This window comes from Mauremys reevesii, linkage group 1, assembly GCF_016161935.1.
Source record: "Mauremys reevesii isolate NIE-2019 linkage group 1, ASM1616193v1, whole genome shotgun sequence".
NCBI lineage: Eukaryota > Metazoa > Chordata > Testudines > Geoemydidae > Mauremys > Mauremys reevesii.
Genome location: NC_052623.1, coordinates 178,793,081 through 178,818,939, shown reverse-complemented (window position 1 = coordinate 178,818,939; position 25,859 = coordinate 178,793,081). Strand labels below are relative to the sequence as shown.

At 42.6% G+C, this 25,859-nt stretch overlaps 1 long non-coding RNA gene across 3 annotated transcripts; it reads left to right on the top strand.

Moving 5' to 3' along the window:
* LOC120407476 lies at positions 1-25,485 on the top strand. 3 transcript variants are annotated; one of them, XR_005600027.1, is made up of 6 exons: positions 54-186; positions 844-944; positions 5,795-6,014; positions 21,163-21,290; positions 23,561-23,892; positions 25,331-25,485. It is a non-coding gene; the product is annotated as an uncharacterized LOC120407476 (long non-coding RNA). The 3 variants fall into 3 exon arrangements; XR_005600023.1 differs by lacking the exons at positions 54-186; positions 844-944 and adding an exon at positions 1-45; XR_005600019.1 differs by lacking the exons at positions 54-186; positions 844-944; positions 5,795-6,014 and adding an exon at positions 19,164-19,298.
* The last annotated feature ends 374 nt before the right edge of the window (positions 25,486-25,859 follow it).

Genomic DNA, 25,859 nt, shown 5'->3' with positions numbered 1-25,859 from the left:
ATTTTCCTTGAACCTCCTAGAATGTTGTCAGCCATGCTCTCACAGGTATATAAGAGGCAGGGTGTGGCCAGTCAGTCAGTCATATATAAGAGCAAAGTGAAGTGACGTGAGCCCAGCTGTGATATTGTGAACTTTGTTTTATTGTGTAATTGTGAAAGTATACTTGTGTTTTAAGACTTGGAGAGTGTAAGTAGCAATTAATAAAGGACATATTTAATGAGATGCCAGAGATATCTATTGAACCCCTATCTACGCAACAATATAAGAGAAATACTGTTTGGGAAGGTGGGGGTGCACCGAAGATGCTCCTTGCCTGGGGCACCATTTAGTCTAGGGCTGGTCCTGGTAGTAGGAGAGAGAAGACCAACATGTTTTGTATTTCAGGTCCTGATCCTACAAACATGTATGTGTGTTGTTTAACTGTAAGCATGTGAGCAGTTCTTTTGAAGCTCATGAGACAGCTCACGCTCACGTGCTTAAAGTTAAGCAGTGTTTGCAGTATCAAGGCCTTTGATGTTTTATTGATAGGTTTATCCCACGATAGGGAATATTTCACAAAGATCTTCACTTTCCTTTGGGAAAGACCATCCAGAAGGGTCTAATCATTTCACAGGTCCACGGTATTCCGGCCCCTGTTTAGGGATGCATAAGTGGAGTGGCCACACAGGGGGACCATCAAACTGGGGAGATGAGCTCCATGACAGCTTGGAATGGATTGATTTGGAGAGGAGTATTGGGATGGAACAGGGAACAGGATGCTGGGTATGCATTTAGGCTATGTAGAAGCCATCCATACAAGGAGTTGAGGAGTACAAGGACAATAGTTGATATTCTAATCCATAGGATGGAATAGTTGCTGCAGAAGGGCTGTGTTGCATATTTCTGGTTAACCTCGACATTGGCGTCTGTCGTCCTCTGAACCTCTGCTTAGTTCCTTGTACAAGGTCAGTTTACTTGTGCTTTGTGCTAATGTATGGGAGATTTGGGGTGAATTTTTGCCCTGATATTTACATTGTATTTTGCTAGTGTGATTTCACCCATAGCAACATCAGTAGACAAGGAGACAAAATCCTGGACCCATTGTAATCTGGCAGCTTTTCCAGTGACTGTAGTGGTCTATTATAAGGATTAACTCCTTCCACAACATTTTTATTTTTGCCATAAATGAAACACATTTGAATTGTAAATCCAAATTGATTCCTATATTAGTGATTAGTATAATATTCCATAGATGTGATTATGAATCTTTTGAATTCCGTTACCCAAATTCATGTTTCCTAGGAAGAAATTTGTAAGAGTGCCACTACTTATTCAGCTTCAAAATGGATGAAGACTTTAAAAGCTCCAAAATATTAAATAGTGGGTTGCATTTCTCTTTGGTAAAAGTCCATAAAATCACATGGTCCATGAGCAAATGTGTATTTAATAGACTTTCCTTGAGGTCCACTATTTGTTTTTTTGGCTTGAGAATTTGTGTTAAGTTCTACACTCACCTTGTAAAGTTCATTCTTTCCTAACTACATTATACTGCCATTATAAGTGTTCTTGTTAAAATAACACCTCTTTATTAGAGTATGGCTGCCTGCTAGTATAGCTGCAGTAAGAGCTTATCAGTCTTTCCATTGTAAATATAAATCTCTATTTTCAGGGATTTATAACTTAGCTATAAATATTCTTTTTAGACTGAAATTTGGCATACAAAGCCTCACCCCAAGAGCACAGGTGTTTATTACAGGATATTTTTTTAAAGATTTTTTTTTAATTATTAAAAAAAATCAGCACAAAATAACCAGAAATGAAAATGGGTTCAGTTGCTTTTAGCAATCTTGTAGAGTCATAGAATCAGAGAAGTTAGAGAGAGACAAAATTGGTGGATCAGCCAATTCGTCTTGCCAATGCAGGACTGATCCTCACAACACATTTTCATTCTGCCCAATCAAGTTCATTTTCACATTTTTTCAAACGATTGGGCTTCCAGTGAACCCACTGGAAAACCATTCTATTGCCTAATGAGTTCTCATAGTTTGGAAGTTTCTTCTGAGACTCATAGCAAATTTTTCATCTGTCAATTTGCTATTAAGGTGACAACTTGGTAAGTCTCTTCTGATAAAAGTCACTTGGTATGGCTTTTCCCAAAATTTGAATCATAGGAAGTGGGTGAGGTTCTTACTATCATGTACAATGACAGGGCTCTACAGGAAATGCTTGAGGGTAAGCTTGACAGTGGTAATGCTAGGGTACTGGAGTCTGCGGTTAGCAAAAAGCCCAGGCAAAGATGTGTGTTCTACAGCATTTGCTGAGTGTGGCTAGTGTCATGCTTAGATGTATTTCATGTTGGAGTGCATGCCACCAAGCAAACTTTGCCCCCAGATCTCTTGAAATTTATTCTTAGTATGATAAGATTAATCTTATGAATGTGTCTGGTATGGTGGATCAGAGAGGGAAGAAGCAATCTCAAAAGTATCTGGTTCCTGGGCCATAGAATCATAGAAGTGTAGGACGAGAAAGGACCATGAGAGGTCTTCTAGTCCAGTCTCCTGCACTCAAGTCAGGACTAAGTCCACATAGGACTTTGGAGATAAACACCTTGAAGTTCACCCAGAAGGTGATTGAGAGCCAATGCAGAACAGGGTTGTAATAGACTCTTGCTGGTATGTCTTGCTCATAATCAGGCAGCTGGATTGTGCATTAGCTGAAGCTTTCAGGTGGCTTTCATCAGTAGTCCCAGGCAAATAATATTGCAGTAGATTAGCCTAGATCAGGGATCAGCAATGTTTGGCATGGGCTGGTTTGTTTACCTGCCGCATCCACAGGTTTGGCCAATTGCGGCTTCCACTGGCCGCAGGTTCGGCTGCTCCAGGCCAATGGGGGCTGCAGGAAATGGTGTCCAGTACATCCCTCGGCCCGCGCCGCTTCCTGCAGCCAACAGCCCCCTTTGGCCTGGAGTGGTGAACCGCGGCCAGTGGGAGCCGCAATCAGCAAAACCTGCGGATGCAGCAGGTAAACAAATCAGCCCGGCCCACCAGGGGGCTTACCCTGGCAAGTCACATGCCGAAGGTTCCCGATCCCTGGCCTAGATGTAATAAAGACATGGATGACCATGGTGAAGTCTGCATCTGACAGGAAAGGGCACCATCTTTTGAGTAGGAAAAAGTGAGGAGGAAAGAGGTGTTTCTTTGTGCTCTTATAGTCTGGGAATCCATGAACAGAGAGCAGAATAAAATCTGAGTAAAATCGTTAGATTGCAAACCACACTGACAATGGGTGGGCTGATGCCCTCATAGACTTTGCTTGTTTTTAATATGATGTCACTTGGTTTGTGATACTTGGCTGCCCCAAACAGCTCCTGCAAGCACCTCATAATTCTAGAGAAAGAGTGCAAAGAGAGCTCTATAAGTAGGTGTAAGAGTCACCTGCTTATGCAACAAAAAGTCTTTCACTAAGCATGTCCTTTTCCCAAAAACTTTATTCTCTGGGTTTCTGGAGTCTACATCATTTAAAAAAGAAAGATTTTCATAAAACTAAAACTGCAAACAGAGCTTGGTCTCTAGCCCAGCCTTCGCACAACTGGTTGCGGGGTTCTGACTTCTAAAAGACCAGTCTTCTCGCTGACTATTTGAGTTGTTTTCATAGAGTTGGTGGGCTTTCATTTAAAGCAGCATTTCCCAAACTTGGGATGCCGCTTGTTTAGGGAAAGCCCCTGGCAGGCCAGGCTTGTTTGTTTACCTGCCGTGTCCACAAGTCCGGCTGATTGCGGCTCCGACTGGCTGCGGTTCACTGCTCCAGGCCAATGGGGGCTGCGGGAAGTGGGGGCCAGCACATCCCTTGGCCCATGCTGCTTCCTGCAGCCCCCATTGGCCTGGAGCGGTGAACCATGGCCAGTGGGAGCCGCAATTGGCCGGACCTGCGGATGCGGCAGGTAAACAAACTGGCCCGGCCCACCAGGGGCTTTCCCTAAACAAGCAGCGTCCTGAGTTTAGGAAACACTGGTCTAAAGGCCTGCTTGGGCCTTCATTCTCCAGCTCTGCTTCATTCCCCTATATGCTGCCAGGGCTGAATAGAGTTTGCCTGTTGGTATTAAGGTGAAATTGTATTGACTGATACAGCCTTTATACTGTAAATATAACATTACTGTGATTATCTCTATCCACCTGCCTCCTCAGCTTTCAGTGCATCTCTCCTCCTCATTCCCTGGCCCTTTGTGTGCCTTTCCTCTCCTACCTCCCTTGCCCATTATTTCTTCTCCTCTAAAACATATTCCTCCTGAGATCATTTTGTCTGTGTCTGGCTTCCCTTGGCTTTCCTCACTGAAAACCAGAGAGGTCCACTGTGCGTCACTCTCCCAATGTTGTTGCTTTGGAAAAAGAAGGTGATACCAGAAGTTTTTTGTTGTCTACACCAGAGACCCCTAATTGCTGGTGGGGCCACTTCAGAGGTGACCTAGGTGTTGCAGGGCCTAGAGCACAGAGGTTTAATTGGAGTTCAGAGGTGGAGGTCTATTTACCATCCTGCCCAAAATTACCATATATAGAAGCTGGGACACTGAAAAGATTTGGGGGGTTAGTTTTGGCCCCCCTATTTCTCTCAATTTTTTTGGCAGAAGGGGAAGAAAATACAGAAAAGGGATAAATTCCCCCCAAACCTAAAATGTTTGTTGTTTGGTCTTACATTGAAAAACTAGAACATTTTTACTGAACCAAAACTTTTCTGCAAACATTTTCATTTGGTTCCAGAAGCATTTTATATATTTAAAAATGTTGATGAAAAGATATTCACCAGCTCTAATTCTAAGTCCAATTCTGCGTTTCATTCTGCCCTGGCCCACATGTACTTAGGATGTGTTGAACCAGCATGGAATTGTCTTACAAAAGAATAAATTGAATTATTGTAAAATAAGCTAGATGGAATTATTCATGGTATCACTCTTATTTAGCCATTTATTTTCTTGAGGAAACCAAACCAAAGTAAGTCTTGCTTCTTCACCTATAGTAAAAGCCCACCTCTGTCAAACAACCATTTTTTTGTTGGTCCTTTGAGTGATCACCTCTGACAGTTTTTGTGGTATTTCCTATGATGAAACCACTGTGTATTATGCAATATTTTGCTTTTATATTTTGGTGTATGAAAATGCGATATATAGTAAAATGGAAAATAGTGATATGCATATTGGTTATGTCAAGAAGAGAAAATGTGGAACTTGTTTTCATTACTATATGTTCTACCTATTTTGGAGAGGGAAACAGAAAGAGGGGTGGGCATTTATAAGAAAAATATATAGAAGCTTTTACAGAGTGCTGAAGTGATTTTTCTAATAAATGTTTGGAAAATACCACCAAAATATGTTATAGTACATAATTAGGACTCTGTATATAATTTACTCTTATTTTTCTTAATGTATTTAATAGGCATTCATTCATTAAAAATATATATATTAGAACCACATTTTCTTACGAACTAAGCCTATTCCATGCTGTAGATGCACATTCTGAAATCCACTCAATTTTGTAATACTTCAGCTACAAGACTCTACAGTACATTACATGGGATCTATAAATATCTCGTGTGAAAGGTATGATACAATAGATTTAGGTGGGGGAAAGAGACAGTTGATACAGATTTTTACCAGTTCAGTCTTCATGCATGAAGTACAGGGAAGTATTAATAACTTTCAGGGCCATAATTGTATGCAGGTAAAGCTCCCATTTAAAGTACACCTGTGAAAGACATATCATTGTGAAGTTTTTAGTATTTTACCAAAATAAACTTTTTGGTTTTCTTGTTGATCTCTTTCCAGGAAATCCCCAAAGCTGCAATCTTAGTACAATTTATTTCCTAGACTTATGAGAGTTAATCTTAACCCTTATTCATGCCAAACATCTCATTCTCTCATGTAACTGTACAGTGGCAATAAGAGTGAGAAACTAAGTGGAGGAAAAAAGGACCTTGTGATTTTTGGAGACAAGAACTTGAAAGACTTTTGGAGAGTAGGAACTTGAGGGATAAAAAGAATCAAGGTAAATTGTAAAGTAAATAAGAGTATTAAATGCAGGTGTCTGTACTTAACTAATTGTATGTACCTCTGAGTTTTCCTTCCATTTCCCATGTAAAGAACAAGGAATTGCAGCTATTAAAAAAAAAAAAAGAACATTTTTCCATCTCAGCAGAAATATTTGGAAATTATATTTGTGCCAAAAAATTTACTATCAGAAATATATGAAGACTAATTTAACCATAATGAGCCTTCTGCATTTACAAGAAAGAGAACAGTGTCTCTAAATTATGAAGGCACAGGCTAAAATTTTCAATCATGGATTCCTAAAGTGAGGTGGCATAGTTTTAGCATTAACTTCATGTTAAATCCTTGGGGCAGCCGGTGTAGGAAGCAATCACTTGAGGCCAGAGAGCAGGCAGCTAACCAAAACCTCCATTTTATTTACAGACACAGAGAGCTCACTCAGCCGGTTGAAACCGGTTGAGCTAACCCATAATAATCTAACTCAGTTGCCATAGCAACAAAAACCATGACAACCAAATACACAACATATTCCTCCCCGCCTAATAAGAACATCCCCTAAATAAAACACACACTAGACTAGAGAAGGAGGGTAGACTGCCTCCATTCCCGGCTAAACCCTGGGGATTATTTTGCCCCATAACCGTGGGTTCGCCCTAGCTAAAGATCCAGCCGATGAGGAGGCCTTCTGTCTCTAGGTGGATTACGGCGAACTTCTGGTGTTATTGCACCCGAAAGCACTAGGGGCTCAGTGTCCGCAGAACGAACAGGTGAGGAGGTGGTATCAGCTCGTGCTGGGCAAAGGGGTATCTCATCCGCCGGCAGTAATGGGGAGAACAGTCAGAAACAGGTGACTCGTGATTCGGTCCCTCACCAGAAGAGGTGAAGTCAGACCCCTCAACTGCAGATGGGTCCTGAGGACTGGCATGACCTGGCAACAGCTGATCTACATGTCGCCGCCAGGTAAGATTCTCTGCAGTCCGGACTGTGTAGGAAACAGGTCCTGTTTGAGTGATGACTGTGTCTGGAACCCATTTAGCTCTGGAAGTATAATTCGAGCCAAAACTGGCTGTCCCGGGCTAAAGGTTCGGTCTTTTGCTCTGGGTGCCCGTCTGATGACTTGATATTGCTGCTGATGTTGCACAATTTGTCGGGGTTCAGAAGGTTTCAGCAGATCAAAGCAAGTGCGCAGCTGTCGTCCCATCATTAGAAAGGCCGGAGATGCGTGGGTCGTAGCATGAGGTGTGTTTCTGTAGGAAAGTAAAAAGGTATCCAGACGCTTTTGAATGGAGTGTTGTCCCCTTGCTGATTTCAAAGCGTTTTTCATTGTCTGCACAAATCTTTCAGCTAATCCGTTGGTGGACGGATGATATGGTGCTGACGTGATGTGGTGTATCCCATTTGCCTTCATAAAATTTTGAAACTCCTGAGAAACGAACTGCGGTCCGTTGTCGCTCACAAGTTGTTCTGGCAGACCAAAACGACTAAAGAGTCCTCGTAGTTTTTGGATAGTACTCTCTGCAGAAGTGGACTGCATTATAGAGACTTCTGGCCATTTAGAATGGGCATCTATTGCCACCAAGAACATGCTTCCTTCAAGGGGGCCAGCAAAGTCAACGTGAATACGTTGCCACGGGTTTTCAGGCCAGTCCCATGGGTGTAGGGGTGCCCACTGGGGTGCATTCCTCACACCCTGACATGACATACAAGCTTTTGCCTTCTCTTCAATAGCGCTGTCCAGTCCAGGCCACCAAAAATAGCGCAATTTCCTTCATGCGCACTATTCCACAGTGACCGGAATGTAACTGTTCTAACATCTGTGATCTCAGTGGTGGTGGAATAATGACACGTCTCCCCCACAACAAACAACCAGATTGGACTGATAACTCCGTCCGCTTGGACATGTAGGGAACAAGGTCGGATGAGACCAGAGAGGTTTGTCGAGATTTTCCATGCATCACCAGGTCCATAACGTGGGACAATACTGGGTCAACGCGAGTTGCCTTCTTTATCTGAGTAGCAGTGATGGGTGTATTCTCTACCTGTTCAAAGTAGAAGATTTCCTTTTGGGCACTATCTTGGTGTTTGACCGGCAAAGGCAACCTTGAAAGGCCATCTGCATTGCCGTGCAGAGTGGATTTCCGATATTTGATTTCATATGTGTGTGCTGAAAGTAACAATGCCCAACGTTGCATACGACTAGCAGCTAATGGGGGAATGCCTGTGTAGGGTCCAAAAATTGATGTCAGAGGTCGATGGTCTGTGAGAAGAGTAAATTTTCGCCCAAACAGGTACTGATGAAACTTCCGAATTCCAAAAACAATTCCTAATGCCTCACGTTCGATTTGGGCGTAGTTAGTTTCTGCTTTGCTTAGAGTGCGTGAAGCAAAAGCAATAGGTCTCTCTTCTCCTGAAGGCATAATATGTGACACGACTGCTCCCACTCCATAAGGAGGCATCGCAGGCCAATTGCAGTGGTAAGGATGGATCAAAGTGCGTTAGAACTTCAGAATTTAGCAGTGCATCCTTAGCTTTGTTAAACGCAACATCACAGGCTTCAGTCCACTTCCAGGCCTTGTTCTGCCCAAGGAGCTCATGAAGTGGTTTTAGCAGTGTGGCTAACTGTGAGATGAACTTTCCATAATAGTTCAGGAGTCCTAGAAACGAGCGCAGCTGGCTTACATTTCGAGGTGGGGGAGCCTCCACAATAGCTTTAACTTTTGCAGGGGCCTTATGAAGACCTGCAGAATCAATGATGTGTCCCAGATATTCAACAGAGGGCTTGAAGAATTCACACTTGTCTTTGCGAACTCGTAGGCCATACTCTTCCAGTCTTTGTAGGGTAGCCTCTAAATTCTTTAAGTGATCCTCTTCATTTCTTCCAGTGACCAGGATATCATCCAGATAGCACTGAACTCCTGACAAGCCACACAAGATCTGGTCCATAGCCCTCTGGAACAGGGGGAGCAGATGTTATTCGAAGGGTAGGCGACAGTATCGATAAAGCCCCTTATGAGTCACAATAGTCAACAGCTCTTGGGACTTTTCATGCATCTGTAAATATGCTTGACTCAGATCAATCTTACTGAACTTTTGTCCCCCAGCCAGGCCTGCGAAGAGGTCATCGATGCGGGGAAGCGGGTATTGCTCTGCACACAACACTGGGTTGACAGTGACTTTAAAATCACCGCAAATCCGGAGAGAGCCATCTTTCTTCACGATTGGAACGATAGGAGTGGCCCATGAGCTATGGGTAACTGGTATTAGGACTCCATTGGTGACCAGGCGCTCCAGGTCTGCTTCAACTTTTGGCCTGATGGCATATGGCACAGTTCGGGCTTTCAGATATTTTGGTGGACTGTCAGGTTTAATGTTCAATGTCACAGTGATTCCCTTCATACTTCCCAAATCATCTCCAAAAACAGCAGCATGTTTCCTTAGAATAGGGGTTAGACTGGTTTCTTCTTTAGTCATCCGGTGCACTTCTGCCCAGTTCAGTTGAATCTTCCCAAGCCAAGACCTACCCATTAAGGCTGGGTAGTCACCTCTCACCACAAACAGTGGCAATTTAGCTGCCTGTCCATTGAGCTCCACCTTAACATCAATAGTGCCCAACATGGGCACAGCTTCACCTGTATACGTCTTCAGAACAGTTTTTGTTGCCTTGAGATGCTGTAGCTTTTCTTATACACAGTCTCAGGAACCAGCGAGACAGCTGCACCGGTGTCTAGTTCCATGCGTATAGGTTTGCCCTCCAATAAAGGGGTTACCCAGTATTCATGTGAGCCCGCTGCCAAAGACAAAACATGCAGTGGCACTTCCTCTTGTGAGGAGGTGTCACCTTGATCATCCTGGGTCTGCTCTAGGGTATGCAAGGTTCCTCTTTTGTCAGCCAGACCACAGGCCTCTTTTTCTTTTGTTTACAGGCATACTCAATGTGTCCCTTTGCCACAGTGTCGACACACAGGTCCTTACACCAGCATTCTGATGCCTGGTGACCCAGCTTACACAGCGGTAACATTCTTGACTCTGCACCGTTTTGTGGGTCAGTTCTTGTGACACTTTTTGCACCCTAGGGGATGCACCGATGTATTGTGCCTCCCTTGTAGCCAGTTCCATGGAGACAGCAATATCAACAGCCTTCTGTAATGTAAGCTGAGCCTCTGTCAGTAGGCGCAGCTTCACTGCAGAGGCCACACACTAACCTGTCACGCAGGGCATCATTTAACATCTCTTTAAATTCACAGTGTTCTGCTAGCTTTTTTAAAATGGCTACGAATTGTACAACTGTTTCATCTTCCTTTTGGTCTCTTTTGTGGAACCTATATCTTTCAGCAATTACCAGTGGTTTTGGGGAGAATGAGACCCCAGGATTTCCACAATGTCACTGTAAGATTTAGTCTCAGGCTTAACAGGGTGTAGTAAGCTGCGCAGCAGAGAGTAGGTTTTAGCCCCTACAACAGTTAAGAATATTGGCACCTTCTTCGCTTCTGTAATGTCATTTGCAATACCAAAAAGCTCAAAACGCTCAGTATACACATGCCACTGCTCTGTATTCTCATCAAAAGGCTCCAGGGGCCTGGTCAGAGTAGCCATGATTTTTAGTTTCACTTTCACAGTCAGTGCAAACAAGCAGCTTTTTTTGTTTGTTTGTTCTTTACCTTGACTTCTACTTCCTTCTGTTACTGGAGCAGCACCAGGATCCCATCCTCGTCGCCAGTGTTAAATCCTTGGGGCAGCCGGTGTAGGAAGCAATCACTTGAGGCCAGAGAGCAGGCAGCTAACCAAAACCTGCATTTTATTTACAGACACAGAGAGCTCACTCCGCCGGTTGAAACCGGTTGAGCTAACCCATAATAATCTAACTCAGTTGCCATAGCAACAAAAACCATGACAACCAAATACACAACACTTCACCTTTGACCACACACACCTCTGACCTTCCTCAAGGCAACCTCATAAGGTTTTTGGCTCCCAGGTGTCACCTCTCTCTGGTGGAGACCCATGTCTCTCTCCCTCCAAACCAGGGGTTTAGGCCTGCATTTCTTTTGAACCTCATTGTAATTTTTCCCAGTGGGTCTGACTGGGGTTCAGCACCTGTGATTAACCGCTATCTAAGGCCTGTAACAGCGTACACCAGTTACCACCCAGACTTCATAAAGCAAACTGCATTTATTCTTAAGGTAAAAACATTACAGAGAAAACATATAAAAACAATAAAAGTTCCTATATGCGTGTTAAAAGCTTACCAGAAGAAATCCATCAATCTTATGGGTCCATAGTAGGTGAAAGACTTTCCAAACTCTTCTCTAAACATTTGTCCCCCTTGGACATGAAGGCCTGTCTGTTTGCTGGGAAGAAAGAGGCCCCAAGTCAGTTTAAACCCATTTTTTATCCCCAAAGTCCTGTCTTTGTTTGATGGTCTCTGGACAAGCCAGTTTAAACTAGTACATGCAAGTCTCGCTTGGTAGTGGTACCTCCTAGGAAGTGTTTCAACCTAAGTGATTTGCCTTAATCACCTCCCACTGTTTTTGGTTCCTGGAGAAATTATGGTATCCTCCTCCCTGGAGTTGCACACAATCCCTAACTCACAGTGATACATAAATAGATTTGTCAGAATTCAATTTTTTGAAAATAAAGGGCTAGATCTTCAGCTGCTCTGTGCCACCTTTCCACTTCTCTGATCCTGGGGCTGCTGAGGGCTGTAAGTTAGGGCAGGCTAAAGGCTTTATGTCAGCCAAGGCTTTTCCAACATGGGGCCTTGGAGGCAGCTTTAAGTCCTCTTTGCACCAGGTACTTAATCAGGGCTAAGGACCTGCCCTAATGTTTTTATTACAAATGACACTTCTCACTTGGTTATTAGTAGTTCATCTTGGACCTCCATCTGTAAACAAGTTAGACTGTAAGAGCTGCTTCCCCATGGAAACTCCTCAATCCATACTACAACCTTTGAGTCCTGGGATACTTCTGTTCTGTGGACATACCTACATTTCTGCATGCTCACAGATTCTGGAGTTTACTGCCCTTTGCCATAAGCCAGAGGTATTTTCTGTTTCTGACCTTGCTCTTTCGCGTCTCTAAAGTAGAATCATAGAATATCAGGGCTGGAAGGGACCTCAGGAGGTCATCTAGTCCAACCCCCTGCTCAAAGCAGGACCACTCCCCAACTAAATCATCCCAGCCAGGGCTTCATCAAGCCTGACCTTAAAAACCTCTGAGGATGGAGATTCCACCACGCCCCAGGTAACCCATCCAGTGCTTCACCACCCTCCTAGTGAAAAAGATTTTCCTAATATCCAATCTAAACCTACTCCAATGCAATTTGAGATTACTCCTTGTTCTGTCATCTGGTACCACTGAAAACAGTTTAGATCAATCCTCTTTGGAACCTCTTTTCAGGTAGTTGAAAGCAGCTATCAAATGCCCCCTCATTCTTCTCTTCTGCAGACTAAACAATCCCAGTTGCCTCAGCCTCTCCTCAGCTCCAGCTCCCTAATCATTTTTGTTGCCCTCCGCTGGACTCTTTCCAATTTTTCCACATCCTTCTTGTAGTGTGGGGCCCAAGACTGGACACAGTACTCCAGATGAGGCCTCACCAATACCAAATAGAGGGGAACAATCACGTCCCTTGATCTGCTGGCAATGCCACTACTTATACCATTAGCCTTCTTGGCAACAAGGGCACACTGTTAACTCATATCCAGCTTCTCGTCCACTGTAACCCCTAGGTCTTTTTCTGCAGAACTACTGCCTAGCCACTCAGTCCCTAGTCTATAGTAGTGCATGGGATTCTTCCGTCCTAAGTTGAACCTCATAAGATTTCTTTTGGCCCAATCCTCTAATTTGTCTAGGTCCCTCTGTATCCTATCCCTACCCTCTAGCATATCTACCACTCCTCCCAGTTTAGTGTCATCTGCAAACTTGCTCAGGGTGCAGTCCACATCATCCTCCAGCTCAGGGATCAGCAACCTTCGGCACATGGCCCGCCAGGGTAAACCCCCTGGCAGGCCAGGCTGGTTTGCTTACCTGCCATGTCCACAGTTTCAGCTGATTGTGGCTCCCACTGGCTGTGGTTCACTGCTCCAGGCCAATGGGGGTGGCGGGAAGCAACGGCCAGCACATCCCTTGGCCCGTACCACTTACCGCAGCCCCCATGGGCCTGGAGCAGCGAACCGTGGCCAGTGGGAGCCGCGAAAGGCCGAATCTGCAGACACGGCAGATAAACAAACCAGCCCAGCCCGCCAGGGGGCTTACCCTGGTGGGCCATGCGCCAAAGGTTGCTGATCCCTGCTCCAGATCATTAATGAAGATATTGAACAAAACCGGCCCCAGGACCGACCCTTGGGGCACTCTGCTTGATACTGGCTGCCAACTAAACATGGAGCCATTGATCACTACCCGGTGAGCCTGACGATCTAGCCAGCTTTCTATCCACCTTACCATCCATTCATCCAGCCCATACTTCTTTAACTTGCTGACAAGAATACTGTGGGAGTCTGTATCAAAAGTTTTGCTAAAGTCAAGGAATAACACATCCACTGCTTTCCCCTCATCCACAGAGCCAGTTATCTCATCATAGAAGGAAACAAGGTTAGTCAGGCATGACTTGCTGTTCCTGATCACTTTCCAATCCTCTAAGTGCATCAGAATTTATTCCTTGATGACCCACTCCATGATTTTTCCAGGGACTGAGGTGAGGCTGACTGGTCTGTAGTTCCCCATATCCTTCTTCCCAGCTTTTTTAAAGATGGGCACTATGCATTAGCCTTTTTCCAGTCATCCATGACCTCCCCTGATCACCATGATTTTCAAAGATAATGGCCAATGGCTCTGCAATCACATCCGCCAACTCCTTTAGCACCGTTGGATGCAGCGCATCTGGTCCCATGGACTTGTGCTCATCCATCTTTTCTAAATAGTCCTGAGCCACTTCTTTCTCCACAGAGAGCTGGTCATCTCCTCCTCATGCTGTGCTGCCCAGTGCAGTAATCTGGTAGCTTACCTTGTTTGTGAAGACAGAGGCAAAAATACACTGAGTACATTAGCTTTTTCCACATCCTGTCGCTAGGTTGCCTCCCTCATTCAGTAAGGGGCCCATACTTTCCTTGACTTTCTTCTTGTTGCTAACATACCTGAAGAAACCCTTCTTGTTACTCTTAACGTCTCTTGCTAGCTGCAACTCCAAATGTGATTTGGCCTTCCTGATTTCACTCCTGCATGCCTGAGCAATATTTTTATACTCCTCCCTGGTCATTAGTCGAATCTTCCACTTCTTGTAAGCTTCTTTTTTGTGTTTAAGACCAGCAAGGATTTCACTGTTAAGCCAAGCTGGTCATCTGCCATATTTACTATTCTTTCTACACATTGGGATGGTTTGTTCCTGCAACCTCAATAAGGATTCTTTAAAATACAGCCACCTCTCCTGGACTCCTTTCCCCCTCATGTTATTCTCCCAGGGGATCCTGCCTATCAGCTCCCTGAGGGATTCAAAGTCTGCTTTTCTGAAGTCCAAAGTCCATAATTTGCTGCTTTCCTTTCTTCCTTATGTCAGGATCCTGAATTCAACCATCTCATGGTCACTGCCTCTCAGGTTCCCATCCACTTTTGCTTCCCCTACTAATTCTTCTGTGTTTGTGAGCAGCAGGTCAAGAAGAGCTCTGCCCCTAGTTGGTTCCTCCAGCACTTGCACCAGGAAATTGTCCCCTATATTTTCCAAAAACTTCCTGGATTGTCTGTGCACCACTGTATTGCTATCCCAGCAGATATTGGGGTGCTTAAAGTCCCCCATGAGAACCAAAACTAGTAACTTCTGTTAGTTGCTGGAAGAAAGCCTCATCCACCTCACCCGCCCCTGGTCTGGTGGTCTATAGCAGACTCCCACCACAACATCACCCTTGTTGCTCACACTTCTAAACTTAATCCAGAGACTCTCAGGTTTTTCTGCAGGTTCATACTGGAGCTCTGAGTAGTCATACTTTTCTCTTACATACAATGCAACTCCTTCACCTTTTCTGCCCTGCCTGTCCTTCCTGAACAGTTTATATCTATCCATGACAGTACTGTAGTCATGTGATTTATCCCACCAGGTCTCTGTTATCCCAATCACAATTTCTTGACTGTGCCAGGACTTCCAGTTCTCTCTGCTTGTTTCCCAGGCTTCTTGCATTTGTGTATAGGCACTTAAGATAACTCGCTGATCATCCTGCTTTCTCAGTATGAGGCAGGAGTCCTCCCCTCTTGCACTGTCTTGCTCGTGCTTCCTCCTGGCATCCCACTTCCCCACTTACCTCAGGGCTTTGGTCTCCTTCCCCGGGTGAACCTAGTTTAAAGCCCTCCTCACTAGGTTAGCCAGCCTGCTTGCGAAGATGCTCTTCCCTCTCTTTGTTAAGTGGAGCCGGTCTCTGCCTAGCACTCCTTCTTCTTGGAACACCATCCCATGGTCAAAGAATCCAAAGCCTTCTCTCCGACACCACCTGCGTAGCCATTCATTGACTTCCATGATTCAACAGTCTCTATCCAGGCCTTTTCCTTCCACAGGGAAGATGGACAAGAACACCACTAGCACCTCAAACTCCTTTATCCTTCTTCCCAGAGCCACATAGTCTGCAGTGATCCACTCAAGGTCATTCTTGGCAGTATCATTGGTGCCCACGTGGAGAAGCAGCAAGGGGTAGCCATCCGAGGGCTTGATGAGTCTTGGCAGTCTCTCCGTCACATCATGAATCCTAGCTCCTGGCAAGCAGCACACTTCTCGGTTTTCCTGGTTGGGACAGCAGATAGATGACTCAGTCCCCCTGAGGAGAGAGTCCCCAACCACCACCACCCGCCTCCTTCTCTTGCGAGCGGTGGTCATGGAACCTCTATCCCTAGGACTTCCAATCAGTGGAGTCTCCTGATTGCTGATTAGAATATAATGTTTCTTGAAACAATTTAAATTTCATAGAACATTGTAAATAATATAACTTGGTAACATTTTCCCCAAATTACCCAATATTCATTTTAGCGGCATTATTTGTTATACAGTAATATGCGGCATTTGAAGTGGCCTGGCTCATGGTGGTTTGATGAGCCAGTACCTTTTCTGAAGATGCCATGTTGTCCTCAAAATCTTGATTTTAATTTTTAAAAGAAAAAGTAATTCTAGAGCCCTTGTGGTTGTGAAGAAACCTTTGAAAATGAGAACTTAGTGTAATGTGAGACAGGGATGTCTGCTTGAGTCTTCGGAGAGCCTGAAACACTTGTTCTGAAAGGGTCTGCCCCTTTTCTCTGAATGGGGAATTAAGACAGCTGTCCAATGATGGTAATAAGAGGACCTCAAGTGAGAACTAAGAAGGGTATGTGGTTGGTTTACCTTTCTATGAATCTGTTTGAGGGAGCAAGAACAATACATATCAATATACCCACTTCTCCGTTGGAACTATTCCATTAATGATCTTGACACCCCATAGCTGCTCCCGCTTCTTGGGACTCTTCCCAGATTTATGATCCACCTGCAGATGTAGGGTAGCAACCACTTTTGCCTTTCCCTAGGGAGTCTCCATGTAGTTAATGGCTTCAAAGTATGTTGTACTTGGACCCAGCAGAGAAGGAGATAGGCACAAGGGGAGCTGATCTAAACACAGCTGTCTGCTGTGGAGGCTTTATTGTTCTGAAAGCAAAACAGAAACCAAAACCAAAGTGAGGATCTGCTCTGGGGAGGGTGAGTGGAAAGCTCCCAAACATTTAAAGGGACAGAACATCACAAAGGGGACCGCTAGAATGGAATGAATGCTGTAAATTCATAATGGATGACACTGTAGTTCCCTAAGTAACCAGAGGACATGATTGCAAGCATCTCTGGGTTGGCTTTAATCAGCTAGGTGTCCAGGGGGCCCTGAGACAGGTTGAGTTTACTCACAGGTAGTGATAGGGATTATGATTGGAGACCTAGAACTCCACAAGCAGTGGCACCAATTGGGGGGTTGGGAATGCCCTATCCCCAAGATGTTTGCATTTGGTCAATAGACCATGAAGTGTTTGGGGGGGCATATGGCCTAACCACTTTTAAGCAGTGTTGCCATATTAAATCATAGAATCATAGAATATTAGGGTTGGAAAGGACCTCAGGAGGTCATCTAGTCCAACCCCCTGCTCAAAGCAGGACCAACACCAACTAAATCATCCCAGCCAGGGCTTTGTCAAGCCGGGCCTTAAAAACCTCTAAGGATGGAGATTCCACCATCTTCCTAGGTAACCCATTCCAGTGCTTCACCACACTCCGAGTGAAATAGTTTTTTCCTGATATCCAACCTAGACCTCCTCCACTGCACCTTGAGACCATTATTCCTTGTTCTGTCATCTGCCACCACTGAGATCAGCCTAGCTCCATCCTCTTTGGAACCCCCCTTCAGGTAGTTGAAGGCTGCTATCAATCCCCCCACCCTCACTCTTCTTTTCTGCAAACTAAATAACCCCAGTTCCCTCAGCCTCTCCTTGTAAGTCATGTGCCCTAGGCCCCTAATCATTTTTGTTGCGCTCCGCTGGACTCTCTCCAATTTGTCCACATCCCTTCTGTAGTGGGGGGACCAAAACTGGAGGTGGCCTCACCTGGAGTATTAGACTAGATATAATGTAATATAGATTTAGATTTATAAATCTAATATAGATTTAGACTAGATATAGTCTAAATCAGTAGAGGAATTACTGGTTAAATTGGAAAAGATGGGGATCGAAATGAAAATCCAGAGGTAGATAAGGAGCTGGTTAAAGGGGAGACTGCAGAGGATCGTATTGAAGGGTGATCTGTTGGGTTGGAGGGGGGTTACCAGTGGAGTTCCTCAAGGTTCGGTTTTGGGTCCGATTTTATTTAATCTATTTATTGCTGACCTCGGAACCAAAAGTAGGAGTGGGCTGATAAAGTTTGCGGAAGACACCAAGTTGGGAGGTATTGCCAATTCGGAAAAGGATTGGGATATCCTCCAGGGAGATTTGGATGACCTTGTAAACTGGAGTATTAGTAACAGGATGAAATTCAATAATGAGAAGTGTAAGGTTATGCATTTAGGGATGACTAACAAGAATTTTAGTTATAAGCTGGGGACGCACCAGTTGGAAGTAACGTAGGAGGAGAAGGACCTAGGAGTCCTGGTTGATCGTAGGATGACTATGAGTAGGCAATGTGATGTGGCCGTTAAAAAAGCTAATGCGGTCTTGGGATGCATTAGGCGAGGTATTTCTAGTAGAGATAAGGAGGTGCTAGTCCCGTTATATAAGGCGTTGGTGAGAACTCATTTGGAGTATTGTGTGCAGTTTTGGTCTCCCATGTTTAAGAAGGATGAATTCAAACTGGAACGGGTACAAAGAAGGGCCACTAGAATGATCCGAGGAATGGAAAGCCTGTCGTATGAAAGGAGACTTGAGGAGCTCGGTTTGTTTTCCTTAACCAAAAGAAGGATAAGAGGAGATATGATTGCACTCTTTAAATATATCAGAGGGATAAATACCAGGGAAGGAGAGGAATTATTTCAGCTCAGTGCTAATGTGGACACGAGGACAAACGGATATAAATTGTCAGTCAGGAAATTTAGGCTTGAAATTAGACGAAGGTTTCTAACCATCAGAGGAGTGCAATTCTGGAATAGCCTACCGAGGGAAACAGTGGGGGCAAAGGACATCCATGACTTTAAGATTAAGCTGGATACGTTTATGGAGGGGATGGTATGATAGGATAACGGGTTTAGTCAATAGGTCAATAACGTGCCACACTGGTAATTAGTACAAAGGGTCAATGTTGGGATATTGTTAGCCTTTTCCAGAGGGTCTGGCTGGAGAGTCTTGCCCACATGCTCGGGGTTCAGCTGATCACCATATTTGGGGTCGGGAAGGAATTTTCCTCCAGGGTAGATTGGCAGTGGCCCTGGAGGTTTTTCGCCTTCCTCCGAAGCATGGGGCAGGGGTCGCTTGCTGGTGGATTATCTGCTACTTGAAGTCTTTAAATCATGATTTGGAGCATTCAACAGCAGAGTCAAGGGAGAGAATTAGTTCAGGAGTGGGTGGATCGGCTTATGTGGCCTGCATCTTGCAGGAGGTCAGACTAGATGATCATAATGGTCCCTTCTGATCTTGAATTCTATGATTCTATGATTCTAGAGCTGCTGCTGGAGTGGTCCAGAGTGATGCTCTGGCTGTGTGGTCACAGCGTCACTGAAATGTCTGGATGAAAGGGCATCTGGGCCAAGTGGTATTGTGACTTGATGCAGGGGGAGTCTGTTCCTGTCAGTCTGCACAGACTCATGTGTTTGTATAGGTGAGAGAAAAGGGAAACTTCCTGGCCAAGAGAGACCTGAGGTCCCTGTGACCGGAGGGGCAGTGAGATGAGCCAGGACAAAAACAGGGTCTCTGCTGGGGACTGGAATTACGCCTCTCCCCTCCCCCCCCGCAAAAAAAATCTGAATTGGCATCACTGACCACTAATGTAAGCCTGGGAGAAAAGATCAGAGACAAAGAGTAAGAGATGAGCATTCAGGTCACCTGAAGAATTACTTGATCTAACTGAAGTAGATCCCCAAGGGGATCCAGTGGATATAGGGTACTTAGATTTTCAGAAAGCCTTTGACAAGGTCCCTCACCAAAGGTTCTTACGCAAGCTAAGCTGCCACGGGATAAGAGGGAAGGTGCTCTCATGGACTGGTAACTGGTTAAAAGATAGGAAACAAAGGGTAGGAATAAATTGTCAGTTTTCAGAATGGAGAGAGGTAAATAGTGGTGTCCCCCAGGGGTCTGTTCTGGAACCAGAAATAGCGAAAGGGAAAAGGGAAACAAAAATAATTAGGGGTATGGAACGGCTTCTGTATGAGGAGAAACTAATAAGACTGGGTCTTTTAGCTTGGAAAAAAGATGGCTAAGGGAGATATGATTGAGGTCTATAAAATTGTGACTGGTGTAGAGAAAGTAGATAAGGAAGTGTTATTTACACAACAAATAAAAGGAAGTATTTCTTCAGACAACGCACAGTCGACATGTGGAACTCCTTGCTAGAGGATGTTGTGAAGGCCAAGACCATAACAGGGTTCAAAAAAGAGCTAGATAAATTCATGGAAGATAGGTCCATCAATGGCTATTAGCCACGATGGGCAGGAATGGTGTCCCTAGCCTCTGTTTGCCAGAAGCTGGGAATGAGCGACAGGGGATGGATCACTTGATTATTACCTGTTCTGTTCATTCCCTCTGGGGCACCTGGCACTGACCACCATTGGAAGACATGATACTGGGCTAGATGGACCTTTCGACTGACCCAGTAGGACCAGTCTTATGTTCTTAAGTATGAAAAGGGTGATGAGTGAATTAGTGTAAATAGCCAGCTGACATATATACTTTGTGTAATAAAATTCCAGGACTGTCACAAGTCTGTGTGCCACTCTGAAGCTGAGAATGTCTGTTGAGTCAGTGTGAAGTGAATCAAACAGCTACAAGCATGGTTGAGAACTCTTTTTTGTTCACAATATCAACAGTCCAATGATGGCTGGAATTTGTATTGCAGTAGTTAGATATATATCTATGTCATGTCAAGAGTCCTAGATTATAGTGATATCACAGGTAATTCAGCCAACCACCACCTTTACTCTGCAGCTAATTTTTCATTCAAACAATTTCATTGGCTGTAGGAGGGAGACTGCACAGATGGTGAATTACCTGACCCAACTGCCACACCCAGGCAACATTATGGGTTTTCAGCTACTAGTATTAGGTAATGTGCATGGTTTCCACAGTTTAGGCCAGATCCTCAGCTACTGTAAACCAGGGTAGCTCCAATGAAGTCAGTGATGAAGCTCTACCAGTTTATTCCATCTGCACATCTGGTGCTCTGTATGTTTGTGTCTATGTTTTGGTTTTTTACTATATCTGTCTTTACTTCAGACCTTAGATTTGGTAGCTGCAGTAATTACTTTTTATTCCACTCTACCATGATAATTTATTATATATATTTTAATAAGGAACTATAAGAGGTATTGATTTGCTGTGATCTGCTTTGACATCATGCTGTATTTTACCAAGTCTATAAGAAAGATCAGGGAATATCTTTCTGCTCTGAATAATGAATACAAACACAAAGAGAGTATGGTGGCAGTATAATCTTTATTAATAATCCTCTTAAATAATCCTTGTTTCAGATGGATTCTGCTAGTGAGGCGATGTTTGTAACAGCCCTGGAATGGCATGTGCCAGTTTTGCTCTGAGAGATGTAACATACAGCACATTTGCTATTTTAATATACTAAATTTGAACATGAATGGTATCTGTAAGTATACCATATTGGAATCTTTTGAGTGAAATATTTGTAGGTAAAGATGCTTGAAATGTGAGGTGAGGTTTTTTGGTTTGTTTTTTTATATTGTTAGGAACTCAGAAATGTGCCTTAGACCTCGCCATTGTCATCCCTTAATATTCTGCATTGTGAATTTTCCCCTACATTTAATTCTCCACCATAAAGTGTGATGAAACACAGATATTTGCCTTAGTTTTGAATATACACAAAGAAGTGATTTAAAGTTTGATGTGCTTTGAATCTGATTCTACTTTGTAATAAAGCCAGATCACAAATCACAGGAAGGAATAATTACTTTAATTAATCTCCCAGTATAGTGTGCTGATCAGACAAATTTTAAATTATAAGTAACACAGTCATTCAGACAGGTCTGACTAAATTTGATCTCCTCTTAATCTCCAAAGTGGCCATCTATTTTTCACATTCAAGAAAATCAGCTATAGTAAGAAAACATTTTGAACCCAGTCTGAGCCAGAAAGTCTAATAACCTCCAACTTGACGGATGAATTGTTCCAAATACTGTATATGTATATTTATTATTAGGAGCAGAACCTGGCCCCCTAAGCTCTCTGTTTCATATTCTCTGTGATTACTGATTTTTTTTTTCTTTAGAGGTCTTTTGGGAGGAGAGTAAATCTGTCCTGAATTCAGAATAGTGCGATGTTTCTATTTCAACCCACAGGCTTTACTGGATAATATTTAGTTCAAGTCAAAGCAATCTGATATTTCTTTAAAACTGGGCACTTCAAACCCAAGTGTTAAAATTTTGCACATATAGTATTTTGTGGTTTTAAACCTTGGTTTTCATTGTCGTTTATAAATATAAAATATAATATTTTCCATTAGTATAACACAGCACCTAGCCTTTCAAATGGAAGCATCTGAGACTTTTAAAAAGTGGAGCAGAATCCATTTTGATAATATTGCATGTTCTTTGTAGGCTCCACTCTAAATATTTCCATCTGTCAGAGTCCTCATTTAATATTCTGAATAATGGTGGTGGGGGTTTAGGGTGGAGGGAGATACTTATCTTAATTTCACTTTCTTTTCCAAGGTTTAGACTTAGAATTTCTTCTTGGATTGGGTAAATGTGTGTTAAGATTTATAGTCATTTCTTTGCTAAATCTAGCTCACTTCCTTCCTCTGCTAAGACTCTATCCAGAAATCCAAGGTGTTATTTGCAAGTATTCATAACCAAAGTCCTTTTTTCTGTTTTTAGCAGTAAAACAAACAAACAAAAAAATCAAATCCATGCAAAAGTGGAAGGACATTTGTAAAAACAAGCCTGGGAATGCATGTGAAATACTGAAAGGGTATAGACATTTTATGCCCATACTTGCTCAGTATACCCAGACAAGAAGAAACTTTCAAAACAGAATCTATAGTCTTGACATCAGCATTGTATGTTACTATTGTATCTGATGCTATCTGAGTGATTACCAGTCAATGTACACCTCAAGTCCTCCTTATTACATATGGCATTTGTTACCTTCACACTCTGGGAAGATTAGGAAAATCCTGACTGAGCAGCACTAGGACATCAAGATGTCAAAATATCAACTGAAAAAGCAAGTTTCAATTTTTGGATTTCCACATGTTTTAGTGGCTCCCACTGATGCTGCTATATTTAAATGTTTGCCAGCATTTCCATTATGAACTCTGTTTTATGGGGTCCTTTAATTCAGCTCTATAAAGTTGCTCTGGGTTGAAACTTGATGCATAATGTTATGGTTTGTGAGTGATTTTTTCTTTACAAATACCCATATCCAAATAAATATAAATATATATGTGTATATATTCTAATTAGAAGATCCTATAATTCTAAAATGGCTTTTGTTGGTTTTCAACTTTTTTTTCCTGAGTGTTTAAAGGACATACATAGGTGCCAAGGAAATACAACATGTAATCCACAGGCAGATATAAAATATTCCATAAATCAAAGTTTCCTCCCATATCCAAGGCAAATTTTGGAATAAATGCTAAGAAAACAAAAAAGAAATCTCACAGCAAATCCTATAACAGTCCAAAACCCATGAACTTTTGTGATGAAATTTAAATAGATGGTTCTGTCCTTCATTGCCAGACTGAATCCTTAATGTGCATTTAACCCCTGCTGTTAATAGGCGCATATAAATCAAATTTGACAGAACAAGAACCTATCTGGCCCTCTGTCCATCCCTCAGACCAAATCCAAAACAATAAATGTTATGATTTCCAAAAATGTTTCTTCTCTCCCTTTTCAGACATCTTTCATTTTTGGTTTCCCACTGGGACTGGTAGTGCAGGAATATGTGTGAGAGGGACTGTTCTAACAAAACTTCCAGCCCAGTTTTGTAGACCAAAGGGGTTTTGAGAAAACACTGAAACATTTAGGTCCTTATCTACACTGGAGAGTCTGAAGCTCAGTCCTTCTGAAAAAAGGAAGGCAAGGAACAAGAAGCAGCCAATGTGACTTTCCCAATGACTGGTCACAGATCCAAGGATTAAAGAAAAAACCCCAAAAACTTTACTAGACATGGAAAAGGAGGAAAAGCAACCCATCAAGAACACACTCCACTGAGGATTGTCAGCAATGGTAAGAGCAGCAACAATGGAGAATGAATTCAAAATAGCCAAAGGAATTAAGAGGGAAAAGCGTTTCTTATAAATATATTATGAGAAAAAGAAGTACTATGGAGAAAGTAGGCCCATGAATAAGACATGGTCTAAAGCTCTTTGAAATCAATGGAATGATGTCCATTGATTTCAATACACTTTAAATCAGGCCCTAAATACCTAATCCAGCTCCCATTAAAGTCAATGGAAAGATACTCATTGACTTTATTGGGAGCTAGATTGGGCCCCAAATGAAAAGTATAGTTTCAGGTTGAACCCAAAACTTTTTTTTGGGGGGGGGGGGGAGGACAGAGGGAGGGCAGGGGGGTGCAGTTCTCCCTTTGGAAGCTGAATTTGTTCAGCTGAGATTCATGATAGGGCACTGAAGCAACAAGGCTGCCCATAGTCTCAGGCAATTTGTTAATGTGCAGTTTCTCACCTAAGTGCAATTAATAGTGCTTTTTAAAAATTTTCACAACTTTTAACATTAAGTCAAATGTATTACAAATTTTTGTTAATATCAGCTCTTCTTGCTGCCAGAGTGCCATAACAGGCACTACTTAGTGGTGGGAGAAGGAAAGGAAAGGAAAGGAAACCTAGTTGTTGCTTTATATAATCATTGATCTGCACTTCAAGAATGCGGGGAGAGGTTCAATATTACCAGCATAGGGAATAGAGCCCCATACAGAGCTCCTAAATAAGAAGGAAGGTCACATACTGGATAGAAAGCAAACATGAGAAGTATGTTTTGATAAAACCCTATTCATTCTTGAAGTTCTTATATTTGGTCCGGACTACTCATTATCCATGGGAGATCCATGTTGCAGTGGAAAAAAATCACCTTTCTCCATCTTTTCTGTACTGAAACATTGAATTAAATTACTCTACATTCTGTTTAAGACATTTTATTCTAATGGCTCATTATAGGCTTGCTCCTATTACTATTGAAGTCAATTACAAAACTCCATTGGCTTCAGTGGGTGCAGGAATGAGCCATATAGTTCAAGAAAAATTGTCATCAGAACATCTAGAATCCTAGCCATCAATCCTTATGCATGTTTGTAACTGCTCTTGAAGTTCAAGGAATCCTTACCTAAATAAAAGTTGCAAGATTGCTCCTGTATAGTTAGTTCACTTTGAAAAAGCTAAAATAAAAAAACCCAAAATATTATTAGCTGGACTTTTTTTATGCAGTCTGTAAAAAAAAGACAGTAATTTTCATTGTTATTCACCCATAAATTCCAGTAATTGTGAGCTAAAGAAAAATGTCTTAACTGCATTTCAGAAATATTATGGATCTGAAGGCTGTAAGACTATTTTAACAAAGTTGTTCTTTGTTTATACAATAAACTGTCTTGTGCTAAGATTTGGTAACTGGTATATAACCAAAATGATTGTTCAATTATATCTTAAATTAGATCATTCAGTAGTGAGACAAATAAGCTGACTGGGTTTTCGTTGATGAGGAAATAAGGGAATACACTAAAAGGCTTTAATCTTCTAGCAAGTCTTTTTCCAGAACCACAATAAAGGATTGATGTTATATTCTAGATTAATCAGTCAGACTAATTCTATGGACAAATGTTAATGAATAGACAATAAAAGAATATTTTCAGCATCAAGCAACAAAACCCTTTGTGAAGTTACTATCTGGCAGAAGGCGAATTTGTTTGTATATAATATTCAACCGTAGCTGCATAAGGACAGGGTGTTAAATTGTGGAAAAGCTTTTTTTTTTTTTTTTAAGATAATGCTTTTGGAATATTAAAAAGGGTATTTCTTACATCTAAAAGACATCAGTGCAGAGACCCAATTCTGTCACAATGAGAGAAATTGTCCCCGGAGCAGCACTTAAGTCCCACATAACATCTATATTGACCTTCTCTGTAGAAGTGAATTTCACCCAATAAAACCAATGTTTTATTAAAAGGTAAATAAAAGGTTGTT